This window comes from Ambystoma mexicanum, chromosome 10 (assembly GCF_040938575.1).
Source record: "Ambystoma mexicanum isolate Mex_15411 chromosome 10, UKY_AmexF1_1, whole genome shotgun sequence".
NCBI lineage: Eukaryota > Metazoa > Chordata > Amphibia > Caudata > Ambystomatidae > Ambystoma > Ambystoma mexicanum.
Window position 1 is genome coordinate 1267597061 of NC_090932.1, and position 27714 is coordinate 1267624774.

The following is a 27714-nucleotide window of genomic DNA, read 5'->3' on the forward strand; positions in this document are numbered from 1 at the left end:
CAGAACATACCTGCTCTGATAGATTGCGGTGCTGCAGGGAATTTCATTGATGACCAATGGGCCAATAAACATGGAATTAACTGTATACCCAAAGCGATGGTCACTCCTATTCAAGGAGTGGACGGACATCCACTAAGTTCTGGTCCTATCCGAGAACAGACAGAACCTGTTGTCTGTCAAATTGCCTCTCATAAAGAGACCTTATCTTTCGATTTAATCAAGGCAGCCCATTTCCCCATTATATTGGGTCTCCCCTGGTTAAGGAGACATAACCCCTTTATAAATTGGACAGCAGGTACTCTTTTCCTCGGCTCGGAATACTGTGTCAGCCATTGTTTAGCCAAGGAATCAGTTGGCATCTACATCCCGACTGAAAACTCGATCCCTTCACCAGTATCCTCAATAAACAACTTGGAGATTGTTCCGGAATGCTATTCTAAGTATCAGTCTGTCTTTTCCAATCCCCAGTTCCCTACTCTACCGCCTCATAGAAGAGATGACTGTCACATTGAACTTCTTCCGGACAAACCTATCCCGTTTGGGAGGATGTATGTCCTTTCCCAACAAGAAAAGGTAGTCCTCAAAGAATATCTCCAAACCAATTTAAGGAACGGGCTCATTACTGAGTCGGTTTCCCCGGCCGGAGCCTCTCTCTTCTTCATTCCAAAGAAGGAGACTAATGAACTTCGACCTTGTATTGACTACAGGGGTCTTAACAAAATCACAGTGGCAGATAAATATCCTATGCCTTTAATCCCTGACATCTTGGAGGCAGTCCGAGGAGCTTCCTTTTATACTAAACTGGACCTTCGCGGAGCATACCATCTCATCCGGATTGCCCCTGGAGACGAATGGAAGACAGCATTTCGAACCCCATTTGGGCATTTTGAGTATCACGTCATGCCTTTTGGATTGGTGAACGCACCTGCTGTGTTCCAGCGTTTCATGGACCATCTGTTCGCAGATATTCTATTCCATTTTGTAATCATCTACTTAGACGACATCTTAGTATACTCCTACTCTCAAGAAGAACACCTGATACATGTAGAAACTGTACTCAAACGACTGCAGTCAAATCAGCTGTACTGTAAAGCATCTAAATGTGAATTTCACCAAAGACAGGTAACCTATCTCGGGTTTGTGATGTCAGCCCAAGGCATTTCCATGGATCCAAAAAAAATCTCCGCTGTGGTTGATTGGCCCATACCTTCTAACGTTAAGGAGATCCAACGGTTTTTAGGTTTTGCTAATTTCTATAGGAAATTCATCCCTAACTTTTCGGATATTATTCTGCCCCTGACTCGACTGTTAAAGAAGGGAATTCCGTTTGTTTGGGATAAATCCACCGATTCTGCATTTCAAACACTTAAATCCTTGTTCACTTCTGCATCCTGTTTGATTACCCCCGACCAGAATAAACAGTTTTTTGTGGAAACTGATGCATCTCATCATGCTCTGGGCGCGGTCTTACTCCAACAAACCGACCAAAGAGATGAAAGACCAGTTGCATATCTTTCTAAAACCTTCAATGCTTCGGAACAGAACTACTCTGTGCTCGAAAAAGAATTGTTGGCTATAAAAAGGGCGTTTGAAGAGTGGAGACACTTGTTACTAGGTTCACCCTTTCCTGTAGTGGTACGAACAGATCATCAAAATCTCAGGGTCCTACAGAATGCACATACAACCAACAGCCGACAAGCACGTTGGGCGTATTTCTTCCTTCCATTCCGGATCGAATTCACTATTCTTCCAGGAAAACAAAACCAGAGGGCGGATGCTCTCTCTCGTAAGGACGTTCCTGTCTCCCAATTCAGCTCTGAACAATTGTTCCCCAAAGCAAGATTCATCGCTGTCATCACCGACTTCTTAAGCGAATTGAGGACTGCATCGGTTTCTAACCTTGACGCCTGCAAGAAGACAGCCAGTACTTACCATCTTTCCCAGGACGATTCCTTTTTCTTTCACAAATCGCAAGTCTTCATCCCTACTTCAGAGTTGCAGCATGAAGTATTACGAATGTGTCACGACTCTCGGGCCGCTGGGCATCGAGGCGTTCAAGGCACTTTGAACCTAGTGCTAAGATATTTTTGGTGGCCGGAAGTCCGCAAGGATGTACAGGACTATGTAGCAGCCTGCATCGTTTGTTCCCAATCCAAGAATCCCAGAACTCCACCTTTGGGGCTGCTCACCCGGATGCCGATTCCAGAGAAACCTTGGCAAGTGATCTCTACCGACTTTATAGTAGATCTTCCTCCCTCACGCAACAAGACCGCCATAATGGTCACCATTGATTATCTTACGAAATTGGCACATTTTACTCCCATGAACAAGCTGCCTGGGGCTGGGGAAATGTCTAAGATTTTCCTTTCTGAAATTTTCTCCAGACATGGCCTACCGGACACAGTGGTCTCCGATAGGGGCCCTCAATACACCTCCAAGTTTTGGGAAAAGGTTTGCCAAGTCTTAGAAATCAAGCGGGCTCTCAGCTCGGGATATCACCCACAGACGAACGGACAGACGGAACGCCTTAACCAAACCTTGGAGGCCTATCTACGGTGTTTCACATCAGCCGCCCAAGACAATTGGTTGGACTTGTTGCCTTTAGCCGAATTTGCATATAACAATGCCCTTCATTCGGCCCTTCATACTAGCCCTTTCCATTGTACTTATGGATTCCATCCTTCCTTTGTTCCTTCTGTCCCTTTATCCCCTTCTAGTTGTCCAGGAGTGGATGGCCTTATTTCCGAAATACAAGAAGGACATAAATCGGCTAGAGTCTCATTACGAATGGCTCAAGATAGGGCCAAGCGGACTGCTGATAAACATCGCCAAGACGTCCCACCTTTGAGCCCGGGAGATACTGTTTGGTTGGCTTCTCGCTTTCTTCCCCGGCATCTGGTCCCTTCCAAGTTATCCCCTAGGTTCTTCGGTCCATTCAGGATCTTATCGATGGTGGGTTCTGCGGCAGTCAAGCTCGATTTGCCCTCGTCATGGTCCCGGATTCATCCTGTTTTTCACCTCTCCCAGATTCGGTTGACAGTACCGGATCGATTTCACCGGTCGGATTGTACCCCTCCTCCTCCTATCTCTACCGATACTGGTCCAGAATATGAAGTCGCCAGTATCTGTGATTCCCGTTATCGGAGGGGGAGGCTACAGTTCTTGGTGGACTGGAAGGGGTACTCCCCTGCAGAAAGAACGTGGGAGCCGGCCTCTGGAGTTCATGCTCCACGTCTGGTCCGACGATTCTTTAGGTTGCATCCAGGGAAACCAGGGTCGCCCCCCAGGAGAAGGGGGCATACTGTTACACTCACGAAGCGCTGGTCCCTTTGGTCTAGAAGCCGGCTCTGCGGTTCCGTTCGGAATGGTACCACCAAGATGGTGGATCGCAGTACGAACGGTTCCGCTATTGCCGTTCCAGTCCTCTCACGTTCGCCAGAGGTACGGCGTACCGCTCACGTGACTCTTCATAGGCCATGGAGACTTCCAGCTCTTCGCGTCGCTACTGTGCTAGCGGATGCTCCGTGAGTTCGCAACTAGGCAATCTCAATCCTTCGTAAAGCCTCTACCTCTACCGTTACTAACCCCTCTTCTCTTGACCTTCCAGATCCTCTATCCAGCATTCTTGGCAGATACATATTCCCCGGATTCATCTAGCGTCTCATTCTGATACGCTGCCTCAGAGTTCTCGAGTTACTGCATTCTGGGTATTAACAAAAACTCTCGTCCAAGTCCCTTCCTTCTTCGAGTATTTTAGGATCTGATTCTACTTACCTTTACTTTCTTCTTACAGACTAGTGTTCCAGTTACCACTCTCTGTGTCCCGTATTCTCGGCTTCTCTCCTGGTATTTCTAATCCGGCTGGTTAAGAGGTCAGGGAAATCAGTCTCCTGCCTGTTTTTACCCATTTCCCTTCCTGTACTGCTACTATTCATCTCTTCGCTTCTCATCTCTCCCCTCTCCAGAAGCAGTCTTCCGATACTCAACGCCATGATCGAATAGGAGTCATCAGCCTGCGAACCACACTCAAACCACACTCCAATCTTCGGATCCTGCGCTCGACCAGGGTTTTCTTCCCCAGAGGGTTTCCCTGACTGGTGCGTACCTCTCACGCTGAGTTTCCCTACCGGTTGAGAGGTTGACGCATTGGTCGGGGAGATTCTTGAGCTCAGCATTTGCTTTCCCGTTGAACATATCAGTCTGCTCAGGTAAGACCTCCAAACCTATTCAATCGGGAGTTATTGTAACTAGCCTAAGGTTCTAGTATTGCATAACACCCATTTGTCGAGATCCTGGAGGGCAAGAGCTGCAATAATTTTGCTACAGGAGTGCTATAGAACGATAACTCTGGGGATTTTCTCTCAGACCTTTTCTTCTAGATCAGAACGCTAGAACTTTGGGTCCAAAGCGCACACCAGGTGTTTATTTCTGTGAACAGATCACACAAGATTAGCACTGGATTGGCCTTTAAGGAGAGATTGATCCAACCATCGGGTCCCATTGATCTTGATTTGTTTGCTTTGATAATTAAATGTTCAATCTCATCAGGCAAAATTTGCACAGTAAACTATGTTTATCAAATAGCGTAAAGGATTTTTGTTTGCTGTTAAATTTGTCATGATAGAATGAACAATAAGTAGCTTCTGAGATGGAGTTCAACGACTCCAGCTGTTAATCAATGACCAAAAGCTTTTGATATTGTTAGTAATCATGTTGTGGATCATATTTGAACCATCGTTACAGTTTAACTCAATCGTATGAAGTTTTATCCTGTTTTTATATTGCAAGTTCAATTTGCGTTTTCCTTTTCTGAACTGAACGCGTGATTTACACCAAGATAGTCTCCAGCGAACGCATTTCTTGCCTTTTTTTTCCTATCTTGAACCCTTTGATCAAAAGGGCATCCATCGCCTTGGCGCCTTTTGAAAGTTTGTTTTGTTGGTGGTCTAGCACCACCAATGTAACCCATGATGTTCTTAATTACCTCGTTATAATTGCTGTGGTTGAGTTTCCAGCATTGCAGACAAACATACATTCAATTTTTCATGAGTTTGAGGACCATTTTATTTGCGTTTTCAAATTCATCATTTAGAGATGACTCATAGTACTAACCAAAGCAGACGGATGTTTAGGTAAATTAATCGTTAATTCTTATCCTGCATAGTCACTCAAATAATTTCTCGTAATATACAAAATATCTGCTCTTACAAAAAAGATCATGTGGTAAATATGTAGAATCAATGGTACTGTAGCTACGTCCACGCAACCACGTTGGCGAGCTTGGCACATCCCTAGTTATGTTACCATTTGCTCTTCACAGATGTCACATGTTCATCAAATCAGTCCATGCGGTTCCTCTTTGGACCAAACATTCTTTTTGTGTTACTTGACTAAAATTGTAAGATGTAACTGGTTCCTGGGCTGTTCAACCGAGGAAACTAGAAGGACCCTGTGTGTGATTAACACGTTAAGTTATAGATAAATTATAGATAAATTATATATCGTCATGTATCAATCTAGTATTGTAGAAAGGGAGTTAATCTTGCTGCCCGTTATATTCTGTATAAATGAAAACATCTTCTTGAATTATCTGTAAGCCACTGGCTTACTTCTCAAGGATCTATCTTGAAGTCCTAAAATGCACGCTTAAAATTGTAAGTCATCATTTCTAGCTTATTTAAAAGAAATAGAAATTAATTTTCGGGTAATTTCCAAAGCATATGTAAATTAAGTTCTCATAAATGCATGCCTCTCTCTGTTTTGGTTTTTAAAATCCTCAGCAAGTTATATTGTCTCTATCCAGAGGTGCTCCACCAAGTGTCAATCAATTAGCTGTTTTATTATTTTGTGCTCTATTCCTACTTACCCATAGCTTCATGCAAGTCGATAGCACCCGTGGATCGCTGTGGAAGCAGGTCCCCAGTGGCAGCACAGCTTAAAATTCACAAATGGCGCCGGCGGGCGTAAGCGCGATTACATCATTCACCCCAATGGCCTAAATAAAGAATGTAATTTTGCCTGTTTCATCTACGAAAGGTAAAAACACACCAACCTGTTTTTTTTTATTTTTTACAACTACTATTCCCAAGCGGTTAAAATAGAGTATCGTATTTTGTGAGACAAGTTGGTTTATCCATGAGATACACTGACTAAATTGTTGACTTCATGACATCAATTGTTAACAGATATGTTGGTATCACTTAGTTCGTATATGGGAATACTGTGCCTTGCATTTATTAATAATATTCAACAGAAAGGAGATTGATTGGCATTGCTGTTAATATGATATGATAGGTTATTTATAACGTGCTTAATACCCAGAGGTTTCTAAGCACGGACCCAGGGATCGCACCTGTGTTGCTCTGTGTCGTCTTGCTTCCAAGGCAAGCACGTTACCGCTGAGCTATCCTCCTGGGAATATACAAATGTTAAGCATTGTCATTAACAAACATTAATAATTGTACCAGAGAAAATTGTAAAAATAGCAAATATGTCTGTATTTGAATGTCTGGAAAGCCCACTATTATTTGTATCAGACACTAACTACTGTACCTCAGAAAAATATAAAGGAGATGGATACTATTGTTTGCATTAGGAAGTTGAGAAACGTAATATTGTTCACATTACAAAGCTTAGACTTTGTTACACCAGATAACATGGCTGCATTAGATAACAATCTACTAAAAACTCTCTTTACTAGCCAACAGCAATTGTTGAACTAAGGACAGATGCAAAGGAGATAAAAATGAATACCTTTATTGCAGAGCCTATAAAAGTCATCACACTAGAAATAATTGTTGGACTAGACAAAAATGTATGAAAAAAAATATGGTTTATATTGTGAAACTTATGAATCATTCCTTAGATAACATTTGCAATTGAATTCTCCTAACAATCACGGAAGAAATTTAATCTATAACAGTTAACAGAGTTTATGTAATTCAATATGGCTGCGAACATAAATATAAAACATCAGCCCCGTGAATGTAAATAAAGAGAAATATGGCACCCGGCGTGTGATGACGTCATCGTGCTTACGCCCTCCGGTGCCATTTGTGAAATTCTGGGCATCTGCTTCCACAGCGATCCACGGGTACCAGACGGCTTGAATAAAGCTATGGGTAAGTTCAATAGATTTTTTACCTGAACCATAAGGAGTTAGGAAGAGAACACAAAATAAAAGGGCTAATTGATTGACACTTGTTGCAGGACCTTTGGATGGCGACAATATGACCTGCTGAGGATTTTAAAAACAACGAAGAGAGAGCTATGCATTTTTAAGAACTTAATTTACATATGCTTTGGAAAATACACGAAAATGTATTTCTTTTAAATAAGCTAGAAACAATGACTTACAATTTTGTGGATAAGCAAAAGCTTGCATGTTAGGATTTGAAGATGGAAAGCCGGTCGCTTACAGAAAATTCAAGATGTTGTTTTAATTTACAAAGAATATGTCACAATAGGCAGGTATATGAACCATTTTCTAGAACACTAGATTGATACATGATGATATGTAATTTACAATCATATTTAGTTATAAGTGTTATAATTATTATTATTTTTTAAATTTGGTCCCTGGAGATGGTCCACGGACCTAAATGCATTGGACATTACTGACTGCCTATGTCTGTGCAATAAGACCTTTTTATGGACTTTACATCAATGATTTGAGAAGTTTGTACAGAGAAAGAAAGGATTTAATATCGAACATAATTACAAATATTTTTGAATTGTATATAAACTAAGAATCTATAACTTACATTGTTATTCACACACAGGGTCCTTAACATTTTCCTTTGGGACCCTACCCAGAAACCCATTTACTTCCTATCACTTCCATACCCCACAGTGCAAGTGAGGTTATTTTGGCAACAGGACCACGTATTTGATTTACACCATAACATTTCATCGATTTTCGAATGAAATAAGCAGTGTCCACTCACCCAGGCTTTTCACTTGACTTCGGCCACACAATTACAATTAAGGTTGCCCGCAATTATCACCTGATTTGATCGTGACATGCTAAACCAGGCATTTAAAAGTTTCGTGATCTGGGCAAACAACTGAGATTGGGAAGTCTTAACTGGATTCCAATAAACATTGACAAACAAAAGTGGAGCACCATTCAAAGTGCACTCGCGGAAACAACTGTATAATGTTGAGTAGGCCACTCCTGGGCTTCCGGGTAGTAGGCATTATCTAGACCAATTAAGAGGCCCCCAGATCGTCGGCCCTTTGTACCCTTGCCAGCTTTTTTCAAGACTGGAGAGGTGCCATCTATAACAGGAGTATATGTCAGCTAGACCTCTTGGAGGAGGAATACGCGATAGTTGCCAATACAACATTTCTTGGTGGCTCCGTTTGTGAAGCTGCTATGGCTGCGAGTGTTCCATGACAAATCAGTCCGTTTAATAGGATCAAAGATTTGCTGTCGTAGGGTGAGGTTCACTTTTATTTGCAAGTGCCCCTGGAAGCCAAAACCAAGCCTGAAGCACCGAATTGGGTGACCTATCCGTGCATTTAATTGTGTGTATCTCTGTATCATGATTTCGATCACCACAGTTTAAATAATCCATTTGCCCTGTGTTTCAATGTTATGTATAGTTCCCACTGTGACGATTTACAAGGTGTCGTCACTTCTCCCAAAGAGGAGCCCTTTCCCATGAGGCTAGGGAGGTGTAGCCGCTACCCAATAGTCCCCCTAGTGGTGGTTTAATGGGGATGGCTTCATGGGGAAGGGACTCCCCCTCTAGGGACAAGGACTATCACCTAGGGTATAGCCCACTGATTGTCGTCACTCCCCGACATTCCCAAGCCCTCACCAATATTCAGAGCCACTATACTGAAGGCAAACCCATGTATTACTGCAACCTAGGATATAACACCAAAAGTACGAGGAATAACATAGGAGACATAAAGATTGTGGACTGCATTTAAACTGGTACGAGGTGGCCCAGCGAAGGCAGGAAGATCCAATCATCAACAGAGTCAAAGGACTCTTGGAAACCATGTGGTACCGACTGGATACAAAGTATAAGTATAAAGAGCAACAAAGGACAATCAAAAAGGGCAAGCCCGGCCATGGAGTCAAGCGCAGCCGAGGGAGGACGCAGGTACAGACAATCTCGAGCGCATAAGGACTGAATCCTGCTGATGGTCCAGCAGGAGGTATGTGAAGAACGCAGGTGAGCAGCTGTTGGAATCCTCCATTGGGTCTGTCAGTGCAGTCCTAAGCTCACAACCGTGAGAAGGAAGGAAGCGGATCTGTGCAGCGTCAAACCTAGAGCCCCGAAGAGGTAAGGGGAGGTACGGGATACTCGGAGGGGACTCTGGAGCGGGCGGGAGACGCTCAAGCTGGTTTCTGTCAGTCAAGTGAGACTAAAGTAGTTATTGGGCCCAACCAGTGTCAGTCATCCTTCCAGCACCATCGTCCTCGTGTCAATGGCAAACAGAAACCCACTGCCAACCAAATCTTCCTTGTCACATTGGGATAGAGAAAACCACTGAGAAGGGTATGGGACCCAAGAGCAGATACTGAAAGGATCCGAGGAATTCTTCCTCGTCATGGTGTAAAAGAGAAAATCATGACCATCAGAGAAGGGCCAGGTACCCCAACAAGACTTGGGACTTTTCCACCAATAGATCAGAGTGGCAAAGTGTGCATCAAACTGAAAGCAGTGAGAAGAAAAATATATCCTGCAATACCAGAAGGGAGTCATTCTCCTGGTACCAAATCAAGAGTTAGTCCTACTTTTATGTTAGAAATTCAGATTGGTTCCATATGCTGGCATTAACAATGGATCAGGGAGCAGGCATAGGAAACAACCCAAACAAAAGACAAACCAGGTCGAGAACGAGATCCCTGAAGGGCAGGTCCAGTCTAAAGATCTAGTCATTAATTTATCCAATAGGGCTCTTTCACAGAGTGAAGTCACACTACTTAATAGGGGACTTTCGTTTGCTCGTAGAAGGATGGCAGTCATGATCGAATTCTAAATCGATCTCTATAAATTTGTTAGAAAACTAAAACTTAAAAAAGAAATCATAATCAAGTCACCATGTACCATCCATCGGTGCATCAAGAACCTCTTAGTGCTCTTACCATAGCTGACGTGTTACTTTGCCTTAACACAGACACACCTCAGACACAGCTCAGACCAAAGTAGAAATCAGTCAAGAACTAAAAGTTCAAAGACATTTAGAATTTCAAGAACTCTAGATAAGATCTAAGTTCACTCCCCCCATTGGCAAGCAAAACTGTCATCAACACATTCTATAAAGCAGTTACGTCAGAGATTCATAACTATATGGACCATGCAGGGTAGTGTGGCTTGGCGGCCATGGAGTAGGCTGCAGCAACTCTAAGTTCCTGAGTGATCCTTGTGAAGATAGGGCAAGCTGGCACGAAATCCTAACGAAAACCATAGCAAAACACAGCAAACAGTGTCGGGGGGTCAGGAGCATGTTTATAGCGAATCCTGCCAAGAAGACGGTGCAGAGTGAGGAGATGAACGGCCCAAGAGAAATTGCCATGTCGGCATACAAAATGGCGGGCGCATCCAGCTATGCGTACTGCTAAGACAATACCAGAGCAGGGTCTGGTGCAGTGCCGGAGGAAGTAAGGAGACCAGCAAGCGGTGCGGGCCGGGGAAGAGCAGAGGTCCGTGGCAGAACCCGGCAGCAATACTGCCAGCGGCGTCAGCCCACGAAACGCTATCCGTGCAGGACCCGACCGCTGTACGCAGAAGCGGGCTGGGGACCAGGTGCACCGGAGGCGGCAAGTGGACGAGAGGGTAGCTGGGACATGCTGCCAGAGGTGCGGGAGACTCAACAACGGAGTGTGGGGAAGAATTTGGAGGACGAGTTGGGGCTCAGGACGGCGGAGCAGGATACCCCTGCTCCCAACCCCGCGCCACCCACAGAGATTACGGTACTGCGTAACCCGAGACGGGCAGACAGCGGCCGCGGAGCTGGTGTGTAACAGGCGTGGATGGACGTCCCAGAACATGGACAGAGGTGTGGAGCCCGCACCATCTAACAGGTGCCCCAGAGAGAGTGGCGAGCAGGCGCAACACCCAGGAAGACCCGAGGGACCTACCTGCTTCAGGCGAAGCACGGATCGCACCGTGGGACACGACACAGACCATGACCCGCCAGGCGGGGAACAGATGGGCGAGCCCCCTGTGACCCGGAGATAGCAGCCCTACAGGACAGTGGGTACAGGCTGACGAACTGGCGCAGGCATAGGAGCCCCCCACTAACAGAACGCGATCCACAGACGGCCAGCGGGAGGATCACCCGCACGGGCGCAGACATCGCCTGGCCAGCGCCAGACTAACGTGGGAGACCACAACACAACAACGTGCCAGAAGCACAGCTAAAGAGGGGAAGCAAAATGTTTGAACCTCCGGGGCCGCACTGCCGCAGCCACACCGAGGTAAGGAGGGGGCACTCACAAAGAGAGCACAATTCAACGGCAGAGAACACCAGCCCAGAGAATCACAACGAGCACCTTACTGGGGGTCCCCCTTCAAAGACATTTACAACAGTGAAGCGCCGAGGCGCCGACTGGATTTAGGGCTGGAATATAACCAAAAGGGCTATTTTGAAAGAGCATCATAAGTGAGAGGCCACAATCCATGTCCCATCGCCTGGCCACAAGTAAGCACCGCTGGGGGGGGAGCACTAGCCCCACGTACGCAGGACCCGAAGTGGACACCCATAGACACGAGGGACTGTGAGGTCCCAAGGTGGACCGAAAAGGCCCTCGTGAGAGAGGGAGCGTAGAAGCAGAGGAGCAAACCTGACCCCCGCTGCGAAGTTAGAACACCCCAATGGGGGACCACAATAAGAACCAATAGGAGCACACTGTACGGCCCGAGGACGCATGGGGACAGCCCAAGAAGCCGCATAACACCAGAGGGGGCACCACCGACTCTGGACATAGAGCAAGCAAAGAGCGCAATCAAGCACAGGGAGAGCCGCGAGAGAGAGCCCGCCCCAGTACCATATTGACAGTAACCGGAGCGGAACATTGTTGGGGCCGCCACCTGGGTCGAGAGCAGGAACACAACGGAAGACGATACATAGACAGACCAATAATATGCATAGGAGACCACAACCCATGACCCACAGATCAACCATAGACTGAACGCCACTGGGGGGACACGGACACCATAAAAAAAGGACCCGAAGAGGGCAAAGGAGGAAGAGTGAACTGAATGAATATCAATATACGTGGGAGGCTGTTAGGGAGAATCCTCCTTTATGGCTAATTTCCCTCACCTAGTGAATCCCCCAGCAGCTTTGCTGGACTTCTGGAGTTTATTTTTTTTCCACGTGGTAAGAGTGAGAGCTTTTCCCCCACTCTTACCTGGGTTTTGCCATGTGTTTCTACTTGTTTTTGTGATTGTGGACTCTGAAGTACACCACTTCAGTAGCCCCCTTCTTTTTGTGTGTCACACAGCACCTTCAGTGCCGTTGCACAGGGTTGTCTTTGAGACTTCCCTCGACTCCATTTCTGAGGCGACTACTGTCCCCCAGAAAAGGGTAAAGTTACCATTAACTTTACTTAGTCAATCTACCACAGATCCAGTACACCCCATCTTCCATGGAGTACGGGAAACGGTTAACTCGTATCCCTTTTTATCTGTACCTCCTAGAGCATTGTTTCGCTCTTTTAACATTTAGACTTGGCTGGTGGCAGTGGTGTCTACCCTAACCTTTCTACCGCAATTATATTAGATAAACGTGGTCCTGTTCTTGGCTATTATATTAGCCTCAAACATAAACCCGCTTGACCAAATCGTCTTTCTCTTGGCTCTGGTTGGGTTTATTCACCATTTCTTTTTGTTAAAGTCCTTCTTGTGTTTTACTTTGCGCGGCAAACTAGGTTCGCCTTCTTTGTTCACTGTCTTTTGGCAGGCTTCTGCCCAGAAGCCCTCCTCAAGGCGCCTGGGTGTCTAGGTGGGCTGAATGTGAGGGAGCGGTGTAGTCACCCCCTGCACAGGGTATCCTAGGAAACCCAAGTCGCACTTTGTCATTATTGGCCAGGGTAGTTGTCCGGGCTGGACAACCCCCCTGCTGGGTGATTGACAGCCAGGCTGCGTGAATTAGGGTTTTTCGCATAAAAGGCAGGTCTCTTGGGCTAGAAGTCAGAGAGTCGCCACTGGAACTAAAAGGAACCGAAGAGAAGCGGAGAGAACGACGGCTGCTGCAACTACCCTGTCCCGGTGAAGCCCTGCTGCAGTCCTGAGCTATCTGCCCTTCAACGACTCAGGGAAGATCCAGTCTGGAGTCTTCTTCCCTTGAGCTTGGTGGGGATAACCAGCACATCTTCTACAGCCAGAGGATCCTCTTCCGTGGTCGAAATCGCTGCACACTGCTGTAGTGGTCCGGATAGCCACCTGAAGAGCCTCATGTTTTTAAGGAGCGCACCTTTTATTCCGTGTCGCTGCTGCCGGCCTCATCCCTGTGTGGTGCAGACCCTCTTCAGACGTCCTCCTTCTCGACAAAGCTCCAGGAATCGTGGGTCTGCGGGAAACCAACACCAACAACTGCCAGGGCACCAGCTGAACCATTGGAACAAGGTACTGTGTTCTGTTGAGGAAACTGGGTGAATCCCTTTCTTCTTAATTTCCAAGGCTTGCCCTTCCAAGGATTCCCTCCTTCTTATAACTTTTGCTTCCAAACATTGACAATATCAAAGTACTTTTGGCTACGTTGAATCGTAAACTGTCAGACCGTGTGATCTTCGGCAACTGGCCCCGGTGTCTTTCAACCCTGGCTCCGGCCCTTTGACTTTTGAACTCCTGTCTCTGAGTGTTTCTTGATTCTGCCTGCCTAACCAAAATATTGCCTGTGATTTTTGACTCCAACTCCCTCTGGGTATCTCAGGTGCTAAGTGTGTTTTTGCCCCGGTAGCATTTCATGTCACGGATATGCGTTTGTTTAGTAGACCGAACTGTCAAAAAGTGATCGCATTCGTATCCGCGGTAACGTGTTTTTGTGCCCAACACCGGTTCATTCCAACACAGGGTACTTACCTTGAGACTTACTGTACAAAGTGAATTGGCTAGTTGTAGTATATTTAACGTGTGGTTTTTATTGAAGTTTAATAGAAGTGTTGTGTTTATAACGAATGGTTTAAAAATAAATGTACTTATATTTTTCTACCTGAAACCTTGAATCAGTGTTTGCTTGAGTCACAGTAATTGTGGTCCCTTAGTGTAATCTCTGCTACTGCTCATATACTCTTGACATAAGCCTGGGTGCTCCACCACTGCTACCACTCTGACATAGTAGTACAGGCTTGTACCAAAAGTAAAACTTGTATCACCACCTGTAGTCTTAATTGTGTGTAGTGGTCCCTAAGGGCGCTGCACAGGATTCTGCCTAACAGAGGCCACAACCCATTGACAGGCCACAAAGTAAAAACTGCTGGGGAGACCCAGGAACGCAGGACACCTATACACAGCTCAAGGTGGACAACTTTGGGACGGAAAAGGTCAACGAGAGAGAGACTGAGCGCGCCGCCCATAAGTGAGACAGTTCAGAGGCATAGCACCTGCACCTGATACGGGAGAAACGCGCTCTGGCAAAAAGACATAGGCCGAGGTCGAAAATATGCCAGAAAACAGAAAGGAGGTAAAGGGAGGCAAACCGGTATGGAATCATTTGCCCGCAAGAATGAGGACACGTAGCCCGTCGCAACGAAGGCGCTCACGGCCACGCCAAACCCCATGCAAGGGGAGATCAGGCAGGTGGAAGGCAGCATCCTGGAGGCCAAAGAAGCACTCAAAGCATCGATAGAGGGCAAGTTAGACGCAGTGATCGTAGACGTGGGGCTCCTCAGACAAGACACAAGGAATCTAGTAGAGAGGGTGACAACTGTGGAGCAACAGGTGCAGAGCAATACGGGGGATGTGACGACCTCCCAAACCCAAATATCAGAGGCGCTGGATAGGATTTGCATGCTGGAACGCAGAGCCCGACGCAACAACGTGCGCATAGTGGGACTGCCGGAGGGGGAGGAAGGCAGAGACCCCACAAACTATATAGAGAACCTCCTGCTTCAGGAAGTGGAAGCAGGGAATCTATCCCAAGGCTTTGTTGTAGAAAGGGCGCATAGAGCTCAAACCAGGAGACCCCGTCCGGGGGCACCCCAAGCACCTATGATCACGAAGATCAAGAACTTCAATGACAGGGAGAACATCTTGCCATTTTCGAGGGAAGGTGGGGTGATAACAAGAAATGGCACCAGAGTAACCATCTACCCAGACTACACAGCGCTAGTGAAAAGACAACAGGCGCAGTTTTGGTCGACCAAGGAGCGCCTTCAGGCAGCGGGTGTGAGATTTATGCTGCTGTACCCGGCCAAACTAAAAGTGCTGCACAATGAGAGGTCACACATCTTTGAGACTACAGCTGACGCCCAAGAGTGGATGGACCAGCAAGGGATCCTGCAACCAAGAGAGGGAAGTGGGAGAAACAGGAATGCACACCAATGAAGCACAGAGTGGGATATCACGAACAACATACTTTACAGAAACACAACCCAATAACCAGGCGTGCGGGAGCTTCCATGACATGGGAGCAGACCGCCAGATACCACAAACTTAGCAGAGGAATGGAACCGGGGGATGCGCCCCCACGTAACATGAAAAAGCGGAACAAACAGCAAGTAACTGCATAGAGACCAGAACCCGCAGTGGGAAGCAGGAGCTCACAGTCCCCGAAGCAGGCCACCAAGACCCACAGACGGGACCCCGAAGTAAGACAGAACTTATGATGCCAGTTTCAAGGCACCACGCTGCAACGAGTGCGCCCACAAAAAGGAGGGCGGCCACTGGGAAGCGGTGGAGCAGGGGGTGGGTGGCTGGGCGTTTCAGTAGTTGTGTGGTTGGGGTTAGGGTTGTTAGGGGAAGGCACAAGTGGAGGAGGTCGCATCAAACGACAAAGGCACGGCAGAGGCAAGGAGGAAGGAAAATCGGAACTACGATGGAACACTGTGAATCGGAACAGTGCAACAGGGAGGGGGGCCAGCAAAGACCAGAAGCGGGAGGAGATTGACAAGATGAGGAGGGATCAAAACCACCCCAACGGGCCGAGAAAAGAGAGGACAGGCCCGGTTGCACGAAGTACCAGAAGGGGGACGATCTATCAGCCCATGGGAAAGAGCGGGCTGCCAGCCTTAGCGAGCAAATGGGCCTGGAAGAGGTAAATGTAGCCACATGGAAGGTCAGAGGTCTAAATGCCTACTTTAAGAGGTTAAGGGTTTATGCCTGGCTCATAGGGCGAAGGTCCACAACGCAAGGCTGCAAGAGACACACCTGACAGCCGAGAAACGAGCCAAAATAGCTAATAAATGGGGTGGCCAAATGTATAGTTCAACATAACTACGCCAGGGGAGTGTTGACGTGGATTGCTCCAGGGATCCCATTCCAACTTATAAAACAAGAGAGGGATGGGGAAGGCAGGGGACTGGTCATTCAGGGAATGCTGGAGAACCGGGAGGTGTGCCTGGTGAACACATATGTCCCTAACCACAAAGCCACAGATTTCTTCAGGACACTCACGCCCCGGCTGGCCCATACAGGGAAGCATCGGTCATCTGGGCCGGGGATTTCAACTGCACATTGGCTGGACAGATCGGACACCAAACACAAGAAACCAGCGCCGGAGAAGTACACCAAATATCAATTTATGCAGATGACATGTTGCTCTATGTCCAGAACCCACAGACACATTTGCCAGACCTGCTTGAGGCCCTGGGAGCATTCAGGAGGCTTTCAGGAATCACTATCAATAAGGGAAAATCCTTGCTGTTCCCCCTGATGGAGCTGAGAGGAGCGACCCCCAACTACCTGACCTAGGCCTCACATGGACCCCACTCACTTTCAGATACTTAGGAGTAAACATTTACCATGACACCAAAGAAACGCATGAGGCAAATACACAGACAGCCCTAGACAATATAGAGAAGGCCATGCGGTTCTGGAAGACGCTACTGCTGGGAATGATAGGGAGGGCGGCCTTGTTGAAGATGACGGTGCTACCCCGTCTCCTATATTATTTCACCAACATTCCTTACAACATCGCTGGGTCTTTCTTTAAACAACTACACGCCAAGGTACGGGAGTTCCTGTGGGGAGGAGGGAGAAACAGGGTGGCACTGAATACACTGCAAAGAGACTATGAATGGGGGGTCCTTAGGCTCCCAGACTTTGAATGGTATTATTTGGCAGGCCAACTTCAATTTGTGGTACAGTGGCTGGGTGAACTTAATACTTTTTCAACCGGCAGTGAAGAGCTACTACCTGAGGGAGGACCTATGGATTGACAAAGCCTCGGCAAAAACACTCCCAAACATGGTGAAGCTGGGCATTGACCTGTGGAAAAGGGCGTGGAAAATCCAAGGCATAAAGGACCCATGCCTCCAGAGAAATCCCTTTAGCGGGACTAGTTGATGCCCGCATCACGAATCTGGCAACATATAGAACGCAGTGGGAAGACAAGGGGGTGGCCCAGATAGGGGATTTGTGGCAAGACGGACGCTGGGTGGACTTTCAGACCATGGTCACAGAGCAGGGCATATACAATGGCCAATTCATAACGTACAACAACATGGTTCAAACGATAAGGAAGAGATGGGAGACCATACCGGAGGCGGAAGATGCGGAAGGGGCACTAGATGCATGGTACGATGTTTCGGAGGGGGGGCACACAGTGTCGAGACTGTATGAACAACTACTAGGTGCCAACAACACGAGAGACTTGCTAACACAAGTTAAGTGGGAGGAAGAGGTCCAGAAACCCTTCTCGGGCGAGGAATGGACCAGACTCTTACGCTATGCAAAGAAAGTCTCCAGGAATGCCAGGTTCAGGCAGATGCAGCTCTATTTTATACACAGAGCATATCTGACACCTATGAGGATGTCGAGAATGGGGACCGGACAGACCCGAAGCTGTCCGAGCTGCGCGACAGAGCTGGCGGACATGCTGCACATGTTTTGGTCATGCCCGAGGAAAACGCTCTTTTGGGACACTATCAAGGAAAAAGCATTGACGGGAGGAATCCAAATGCAGGTGTGGACACCTGAGTCTTAACTGTTGGGCCGGTTCCCGAGAGGGGGCAAGCAGAGAACACACCTGGCGAAAATGAAAGACCTGATGACAATATTGCCAAAACGCTGCATAGCAATGGCATGGAACACAAGCACAGCGCCTTCAGCAGGAAGTTGGTGGGCAAACATGCAAAAATGGGCGATAGCCGAAACCACAGTGTGGACAAGAGCAACGCAAAGGGGGGGAAGGCGACAGTGGGGCTAAGCTGTTGGCATGGAACACCCTTGTTCAGGACCTGTTCGGAGGTGAAGGAAGAGATAAAAACAGGCGAGCCTAGAGGCTCGGACGAGGATTAACCAACTGAGAGATGAAGCACGTCAAATAGGAGATGAATGGAGCCAAGGGGAAGATGGCTCGGCCCACCCGCACCCGAGAGGAGCATAAGAGTAGTAGACGAGCATTAAGGACTGGAGATGAAGGGACCTCGCCGTGACTCAGCATATCAGAGAACCAAAGACTCTAAGCGAATGTGCCAGTAGAGATGTGATGTGTGTTGTTGTTTACGATTTGTTTTGTTTGGAAAAGGCAAATAAATATATATTTTTTTTTAAATCTCACCCAAGAAGAAACTGTCTCCTTGAACAATCTAGCTCAAGATGTAATTTTGAATAGAACAGACCATTTACTAATGCCAGCTATTCGTCTGAACACACTGGGTTGCTATTGGATGCTCACCGGCAATCCTACTAGGCAAAGAGTCGAAGATCTTATTTCTTTGATTAAAGAATGGGCACCTTAACAGATCAGGAACAATTATTTATTATCAGACCAAATCCTGTCATTGCGATGATGTACTTTTTACCAAAAGTACATAAGCACTATGATCATCTCCCTGATGTTCACCCTAAAATGAGTGGTTTGGGCTGGGCAACTGAGGGATTATCAGAGTATATAGAAACAGCCATTAAAGACTTGGTTCCACTACTACCGTCTTATCTCAAAGATTCCACACAAACCCTTGCCATTCTTAATAAAGTACTATGAAAATCACTATAAAAATTAGCCAGATAAGACGTCAAGTCACTGTATACTTCCATCAAGCATAACCTAGCAATAGACACCATAGATTTCATTTTCCAAAACCATTCTGCTTCACTAGATAGGATTAAATCATTTCTACGAGTCACACTAGATCACTATCAATTCATTTTTGATATGCCATATTTTGTACAGACGAAGGGAGCAGCCATGGGAGCAAAATATGCACCCTTCTTGGCCAACCTCTTCATGGTTTTTTTTTAAAGCACATACATTTACAACTCCTGTGACTTTGTCGCAGAGGTTTCTCTATGGAAAAGATACATTGAAGATGTTCTGGTAATTTGGAACGGTTCTATTGATCGATTTGATTCTTTCTTGCAATATCTCAACAAGAACACCTTTGGCATTGAGTTCACAGGAAGCATAGATATAAATACCATTGATTTTCTTGATCTCAAGATCTACATTGAAAATTACATTCTACACACACAAAGACATACAGAAAACTGGCAGAAGTCAACTGGACGCTTTACGCAACAAGCTGTCACAAAAGAAACTGTAATTAACAACATCCCTGCAGGTGAATTCTACCATGCCAAAAGAAATTGTAGATCAAGAAACATACACACAAGAGTGTGATTTACTTGGGCACAGGTTTAAAGAAAGGGGGTACTCGACTGAATGCATACAGAATGCTCTTACCAAAACAAATCTTCTCCAAAGAGATGCCTTGTTGAATAAGAATCCTCTGGCTAAGCAAGAAGCGTTTCAAGGTGTCAGCTTCATAACAAAATTGTCACATGACAGTGATTGCCTTTATAAGCTACTCAATAAGCACTGAGATCTACTCACGTTAGATCCAGATCTGCATAAATATATCTCCAATTGACCAAAAATGATTTTCACCAAGACCCTGACTTTGAAGGACAAACCGAGTCCCTCCTTCCTTAAACCCAAACCCGAATCAAGAGCTGAAAAGAATTGACTGAAAAGTAACTTAATAGGCTTTCATAAATGTGGTAATTGCAATGTTTGCCAATTTGCTCAGTCCCCTACCACGTTGTTTACGTGCCACGGTGGTCTCAAATTTCAGATTTGCGACTTGATCAACTGTAGATCCAAGTTTATTGTTTATGCAATTGTATGCGTCTTTGACAAAGTGTACATTGGGAGCACTGACAGCGAACTACGGATTTGGATACTTGACCATCTATCGACCCTAAATAGCCAAGATCCTAAATTGCCTCTGGTAGTCCACTGGCAAGCCAACCATTAACTGGCCAACAAGAAAGACATTCAATTTGGGGGACTACGCCAAGCACGACCTCACTCAAGAGGAGGTGATCGGCAACTTTTTCTTAGACAACTCGAATCGTTCATGATCTGTAAACTACGGTGTACCAAGCTGAGTCTCAATAGCGATCATGAACTGAATGTTTTCCTATGACCACATTTATTATTAGTATTGTTCAATTGTCTTTCTGTGATCCCATCAAACTACCACTGTAACAATGTCATAACACTGACGCATTAGGGCATTCTTATACCATCAGTGTAATAATCATATTAATTGTTTTCCCATATGGGATGTCCTTGTTATTTAAGAGGACTCCCGCTCTGATGAGCTCCGTTGTCATACATTTTTTGTGAACTCATTCACAGCCATTGATGGATAAGCCAATTTGAGTGGTAATATGGGCATTGCAGCCAATTTCTAGTAATGACCAGCGCCATATCTAACACTGCCTCAAGTATTTTGTTGTGGGGCCCTAATCTGGCAAGACCTCACTTTATGCATGCAGAGGTCACAAACCCAAACTTTCAAAAAGTATACCACCTGACATGATGCAAAAATGTTCACATATTCTGATCATTTTTGCTAGATCGTATACGCAAGCCAGGAGCAGCACTCATTCAAATTTGGTATTATTTACATACTGTTCCAATCTGAACACTGATGACTGTCTATAAATCATAACTATTTAAATGCTGACATATACTACTCAACAATATTATCGAGGGGTCAAACACCCAGCCCACACATAGCGAGCTTATTCAACTATGATAATATCTAATGTGCACGTTTTCGACAGCTACCTAATTCTCTTCTCTTGGATGCCAATCTGTTATAATTATTATCACATTATTTACCCTTTTTTCAGCGATAGCTGAGCACTCAGGTCAACTGTATTAGCTGTAAATTAGGATGCATGTCATAAGGCAGCATAGTTAACCATAATGCCACATCTTTAAATAAATGCACAAACCAACGGTGGCCACCACGAAGAAATTCCCTTTGGCCAACGCTCTACAGAGACGCAATATCACGTGACATGATCATGGCGATATCACCTGGCCAAACTAGCGACAACATATCTTTCGGCCACCAGTTCAGTTTGTGCTGCTTTTCTCCTCTTCGCACACACCAGACGAAGGCAGGGTCGCTCGATTTAGGCGAGTCACGTACTGTTTTCTTCCCTGTGTAAATAATATGCTCTTTTCCTGCGCACCTCAACATTACTAGCATTCGTAACAAGCTTATTACTGTGATTCTCTTAAGCAACCAGCACTATGCAACTTCCATGAAGGAAACCGCGCCTCACGTATTTTCGACGAACGCATTACGGTAAACAGAGAGCTCTTCTTTCCGGTCTTGTTTTCCCAACAGGGATCATTTTTCCCGAAGACACGTTTGTAAATTTTCACCGGTACATGAGACATTACTTTTTCACTCAACCGATGTTGTGTTTGGCACCTATGCACAGTTTCCATGTGTGTGTTTGCACTTTAGAGATATTTGGACAATTGTGTCATTGCATTCTTTTGAATACTGGTAGCTTATTGCTCTCCTATAGCTAATGATTTTTATTAGGTGCAGCCAATGCCACGCGGTGACCCAAGGCTACGGAATCAAGCACTTTTATCTCCTGCTCTTTCAACCACAATGCATGATTCACTGACCCTATTGACATAAAGGTTAGGGAGAATTGTCACATTAAATGACTAGGGTTTACTTAAGCATTCAATTGAAATTTTACAGCGCTAGCATACCAGTAATGAACCTGATATCCAAACGGATACCTTACTGGGCTAATTAGCCAGCATACATGCGAGCCATGGGTAAGGATGGAGCTAACTCATGGCACAATTGCCATTTATTCACTTATCGGCATACAATGCCCTAATACACACACTTTGGCTTCCTCGGACCTTATTTTATAACAACGTAGATTCACTTCAAGACCAATGGACCCAGGGTATTTCCAGCTCTTAGGTATGGCATTAGTTATGTGATTTGTTGGGTGACTTTCTGTTTTTGAGTCTGATGTAACAGATCTACTCTAGTTTCTAGGACCAAGACCGTTTAAGATAAATTCAATGTGATGTTGTACCAATGTGTTAGGTCTAACTTTGGATTAATTTGAGGAAACCAATAAGGAGGAATCTTAGTTTTATTGTAGAGAGTCTCTGGGTGGGTGCACTCTCTATAACGATCCTCAATACACTCATGACACCGTTCTCGAACTCCCAGCAGTTCGAGAACGGCATCAGGATCATTACAGGGTTACATCACAACACAATGGTATTTCAGCATCAATAGTAACCACACGTTCGATCGAACAAAGTTAATGACAAAGTAAAAGGTTCTCACACTTTTTGGTGATAGTATGTGTATTTCCTACAAATTCTAACTGTTTTTTTCGGTTTTGCCCATAGTCTTCCCCTCCCTGCTCCTCTTTGCCTCCTCTCTATCATCAAATGGATATTCATGATACGCAACATAGTCATATATTTTTCTTTTGATTACCTAATGTGTTTTGCTTTTTGGTTACTTTCAATTTAACACCGATATGAACAAATGTCAATGTCGTTTATTTTGACTATAGAATACATATTGTGCCTTGAAAAAGAAGGATGATGTTGAAACACTTGTCGGCACAACCACCTTTGACCATGGAATAAAAAACGTCTGTCATTTCAGTCACTATATGTTGCTCATTCTTGTCATGCTGTTACATTTATCCTGTTAATGTCTGCAGATGCATAAGGAACCAATCTGAATTTTGTATATTGTTACACTAGGCAGGGGTAGCCTAGGGTTCCATAATCTACAGCCGGCAACGCATATGACACTTTCTCTATAATACTAGCCACAACGCCCTTACACCTGGTCACCCCAAACACTATTACTACTTTTATGTTAGTTGCCCTGTCCCGGTTTTTTACGTTTTAAATCTGGTCACTCTACTGAAGACCCCAAGTCAGTGAGGATGACGACCAGGGGCCATGACAAATACTCCCTGAGAGAAGACCCTGCACCGTCGGTGATACTAAAAGACTTTGTGTGCTAATATGGAACATGTTAAAGTCCATTTAATGTTGCTCGTTTGAGAGAAAAAAGGAGGGGCTATGTCCTCAGCCAACACCTCACGTCACCGCACACGTAATAAATACGGCGTGAACCCCCCCCTCCCCCGTGACTGACCAAGCCTACAAGCCTTCTGTCGCCGGCTCCCTCCTTTGCCGCGCAATAGTAGGCCCTGCAAGCACTCTCTTTTCCAAGGCTCCTATAATACCTGGGGCATTTTAGGAGGCGGTAAGGGAGGACACCACTCGCCGACTGGCTGGTCCTAGGTGCCCCCCCCCTGCAATCGTTTCCCTATGTTAGTATTACATGTTTTTCAATCCCGCCACACTACTCCCCATGCTTTACTTTTTCCACTAAATACATATATAGAAATGTTTTGTCGGGTGTACCGTGTGGACGTTTTAATGGCGTTGGTACAGGCCAAACGGATTACGACTAAATAATATACAGAACCAAAATCAATTAATATCCAGAAAATGGACACCCCACAAACAAACCACCATCAGTACCACACCAAATAAAACAACAGTACCCAGACCCGACAAAAATATAACCACGCTGACGCCACTCTCCCCAACCCCTCCCATTCACAGCGCACAACACCTCCTGGACCGTGCCCTTCAGGACTCCACCCATGTCAACAATTCAGTAACAACACCAGAAAGAGTACACATTAGCATACCCCAGGAATTCAGCACTTGAAGTCCACCTGCGAAACTGGAAACCGATTTTTGCGATATCCGAAACAATGCACTATTCTTTCAAACCACGGTTTTTCCGTACGAAAAAAATAGCCCAGATTGGCTCAGTGGAGCCCTCACCTCGGTGTACTCGGCTTTGGGTTACGATCGACGCCGCTCCCGGTCCCCTTAGCAGCAATGGCACTGTCACAAATCAACACATCAGAGAGCAACAGTGGGCGTGGCGAGGAACAAACAACCCGCAAACGGGGGTGGAGCTAACCATTCATACAGCGTAGAAGAGGGTTCATAGGAAATGGTGGCAACCATTCGTTTCGCAGTCTGGGGATTCAGCGGAAGAAGGCAATTGCTCATAGCCGAAGAAAGGCGGTTGTGGGGGAGGACCATGTAATCATTTACACCAATCGGAGGAGCCATTCACAGGCAGGGGATTACGAATCTTCAAAACCAGGGTAGGATGTCAATAAAAACCGCAAACCATTCCAAGCCGTGGAAAAGGTGTGAGTTTAGCCTTTGGAGAAGGATAACCATGATTTAGACACTTAGGTCGCACAAATACATAGCCACGTGTAGTCTTAATGTAATTGAAACGGGAACCAAGGGGTATTTTGAATTGAACGTAGGTAGAACTTGGAATCCTTCACCTGAACCGAGAAAACGGGCATTGAACATAGAGGAGGGACTATAATACTCCCCTCCACCTCTCATAAACAATAAAAAAGTTGCTATAGGCTGGAGTGCAACGAAACCTACATTTCGTGGGGGCACAACTGGTGATGGTCGGGGCCACTTCAGAAACTGGGCAGGGCAAAATTAGAGGCTACGCCCCCTCTGTTCTACCCTAAAGTTTGTCTGGCGAGGATCCCATATATCCCCGTTTGCCCACTCATCCCTCTTCTACCAATGCCAGCATCAGCTCCTTGGTCCATCATTACATATAAGCGCACACATATATACACATTCACTCACTCATTTAAACATCCCATTCACACACACATGCATCCATATATAATGAGCTAAAAATACAACACTTTTGGTTTCAGAAAAGGCTTCCCTCGCCTTTCTGCAGAATAAAAAACAAGTGCACATATCAGCCCCTTCCGCTCGAATGTGAACGAACACAACGTTGTTATATGTTGGCTTGCATCCGTGGGAAGCTGGTGTTAGGGAGAATTCTCAGAATTGTGCTAATTCCCTCCACCTTTGAGACCCCCAGCAACTTTGCTGGATTTTGAGGACTTGATTTTTTTATCCTGGAGAGAGTGTGACCGCTTTTCCCACTCTCATGTATTTTGATGTGAATTTTACCTCTGTGTTTCTTTTGGTTATGGAGTCTGACAAACTCCATAGGCATCATCTTTTACATTGTGTTACACAGCACCTTCAGTCCAGTGGCACAAGGAAGTCTTTCAGATTTCCCCAAGGTTAAATACCTTCTCTGGGATAAACTACTGTTTCCCCAGAGCAGTAAAGTGAAATTGACTTTACTTATCATTTTAACTTTCTAGACCCAGCACACACTATCTTACAATAGAGTGCTGGAGGGGTTACTTAGTATCCCCTATGTCTAGATCCTCATGTAAAATTTTTATGTTACCCTTTCTTCACTGAACGGCTGGTGGAATTTGCAGTTACCACGGGCTGCGTTCGCGGCTTCGTTAAAGCAATCGTCGGAGCCATCTTTTTCAAAATGCCGCAGAGCCATCTTTGACAAAATGGTCCCTGGTCTTCTTTTTTCGCCATGTCTTTGTGGAACTGTCCTTCTAGAGATTTTCTCTGCGCGCCAAACCATGTTTGGTCTCTTTGTTCATTTCGCCTTTGGCAGGATTCAGGAGTGAAGCCCGCCTCTGGCTCCAGAGTGTCTGGGGTAGGCAGGAAGAGGGAGAGGTGCCCGAAACTCCCTGTGCTTAGTCTCCTAGGAGACCCAAATGCACTCTGTGGTGATTGGCTGGCTGACTGTCCGGCAAGGACAGCCACCCTGCTGGGTGAGTGACAGCTAGGTTGAAATGAATGGGAGATGACTGAATAAAAGGCAAGTCTTTTGGCTTGGAAGGCAGAGTTGACCACTGGACGATGAAACAGAAGAAGAGCTTGAAGAGGACGCCTGCTGCAACTCCTAGACCGTTGGTTTGCTGGTGAAGCCCTGCTGCAGTGCCGAAACGCCAAGCTTGCATCGACAGAGAAGCCCCTGCAAGGACAACTTCTCCCTTTGAGTTGGTGGGACCAATCAACTCCAAAGTAAGCCACCTGGACATCCATTTCGCAGCTGGTTGAATTTCCACAGAGTTGCTGCTGGAAACCGTATAGCCAGGGAGATGAACACCAGATTGTGTGCGTTGCTTTTAAGCTGTCCTAGGCTTTTGGAAGATCCTCCGGACTCCCAAGAAGCAGGACTTACCAAGCCTGAGCCCCCTCAACAGAGTGCGGGACCCCAGAAGCAAGGAAAGCCCACCTCGACAGCCAGGAACCGCCTTGTTGCTATTTGCGGTAGCTGCGAGGAGCTGAAACACGAAACAGCCACTGAAAGTGAAGTTTGCCGGTTGCAAGCTTTGACCATCCCAGTGCATTGCAGGAGTCCCCCAACGTCCTCTCTCTTGTCCCCACGACTGAGGCCCAGGAACAGTAAGATCTGCAGAGCTGCACAGGAACAGAAGTCATCAGCTGCATCTTTTCTTCATTGCTAAGGTACTGTAAAACAAGTCTAAGAGAACTTACCTCTTACTGTAGAAGTGCTTATAACTTCCACAACTCACAAGTCTAATCAGCTTGTGGCCCTACATTTGATTCTTCTCTTCTTCAAAGACTCCAACTTGTGCATAGACTTTTCCATTTACTTACCAGAAGTGCTGCATCCTATACAAAGACTTTTGCCCATTGACTTTGGCTTAGCCTATTGAATTGCATGACTCTTCTAAGAGGATCTAAAAGTGTTGTGCCCTGCTTAAGAATATTTGTGATTTCTTGTGTTCTAATAACCTTTGCCTTTTACCAACTTTTAAGAGTGTTCTGAATGCCAACAGTAAGATATTAATGTCCCCAGCGGCCTTGTTAATGAAGTCACCTGTGGGTGTAGGTTGTGTCTGTGGGCCATCCCCAAAGGGTCTTGTTTGATTCAGAAACTCAAAGTGACAGTATTGGAGTGTATTTGTGTGTTACTATTATATTGCTCCCTTCTAAAGAAGGCTTTATAACTGACTGATAAATAATTCTTTATGCAAGAAACCTTGAGTGTAAGAGTTTATTTGAATACCTGTAACTGTAAATCTATGTGTAACTCCACTAAAGCTCACATTTCCCCTCATGAGATGAGCCTGGCTGCTCAACATGCTACCAAAACCGTGTAGTACAAGCTTATACCAAAGGTTGGGTTGCCTATACCTATAGTCAGAGTGGTGTGTAGTGGTCCCAGAGGGTACTGCATACAAACTTTGCCTAACACTGGTGACAGAGTGGGATAGATTGTAGAGTTGTTACATTGAGAGTTTGCTATTACTTTTGTTCAAATAAAAACCTTCAAAAGGCTAATCTCCACTA

General features: G+C 45.7%; 1 protein-coding gene across 4 annotated transcripts in view; it reads right to left on the reverse strand.

Annotated features, from left to right (window-relative positions):
* RITA1 (RBPJ interacting and tubulin associated 1) overlaps positions 1–24543 on the reverse strand; it is a 167909-nt gene extending 143366 nt beyond the window's left edge. Inside the window, exon 1 of one of the 4 annotated variants that reach the window (XM_069619240.1) lies at positions 24301–24543. The gene's annotated coding sequence lies outside the window, so the exon portion shown is untranslated. The other 3 variants (XM_069619239.1, XM_069619241.1, XM_069619242.1) reach the window with 3 other exon arrangements.
* Positions 24544–27714: the final 3171 nt, after the last annotated feature.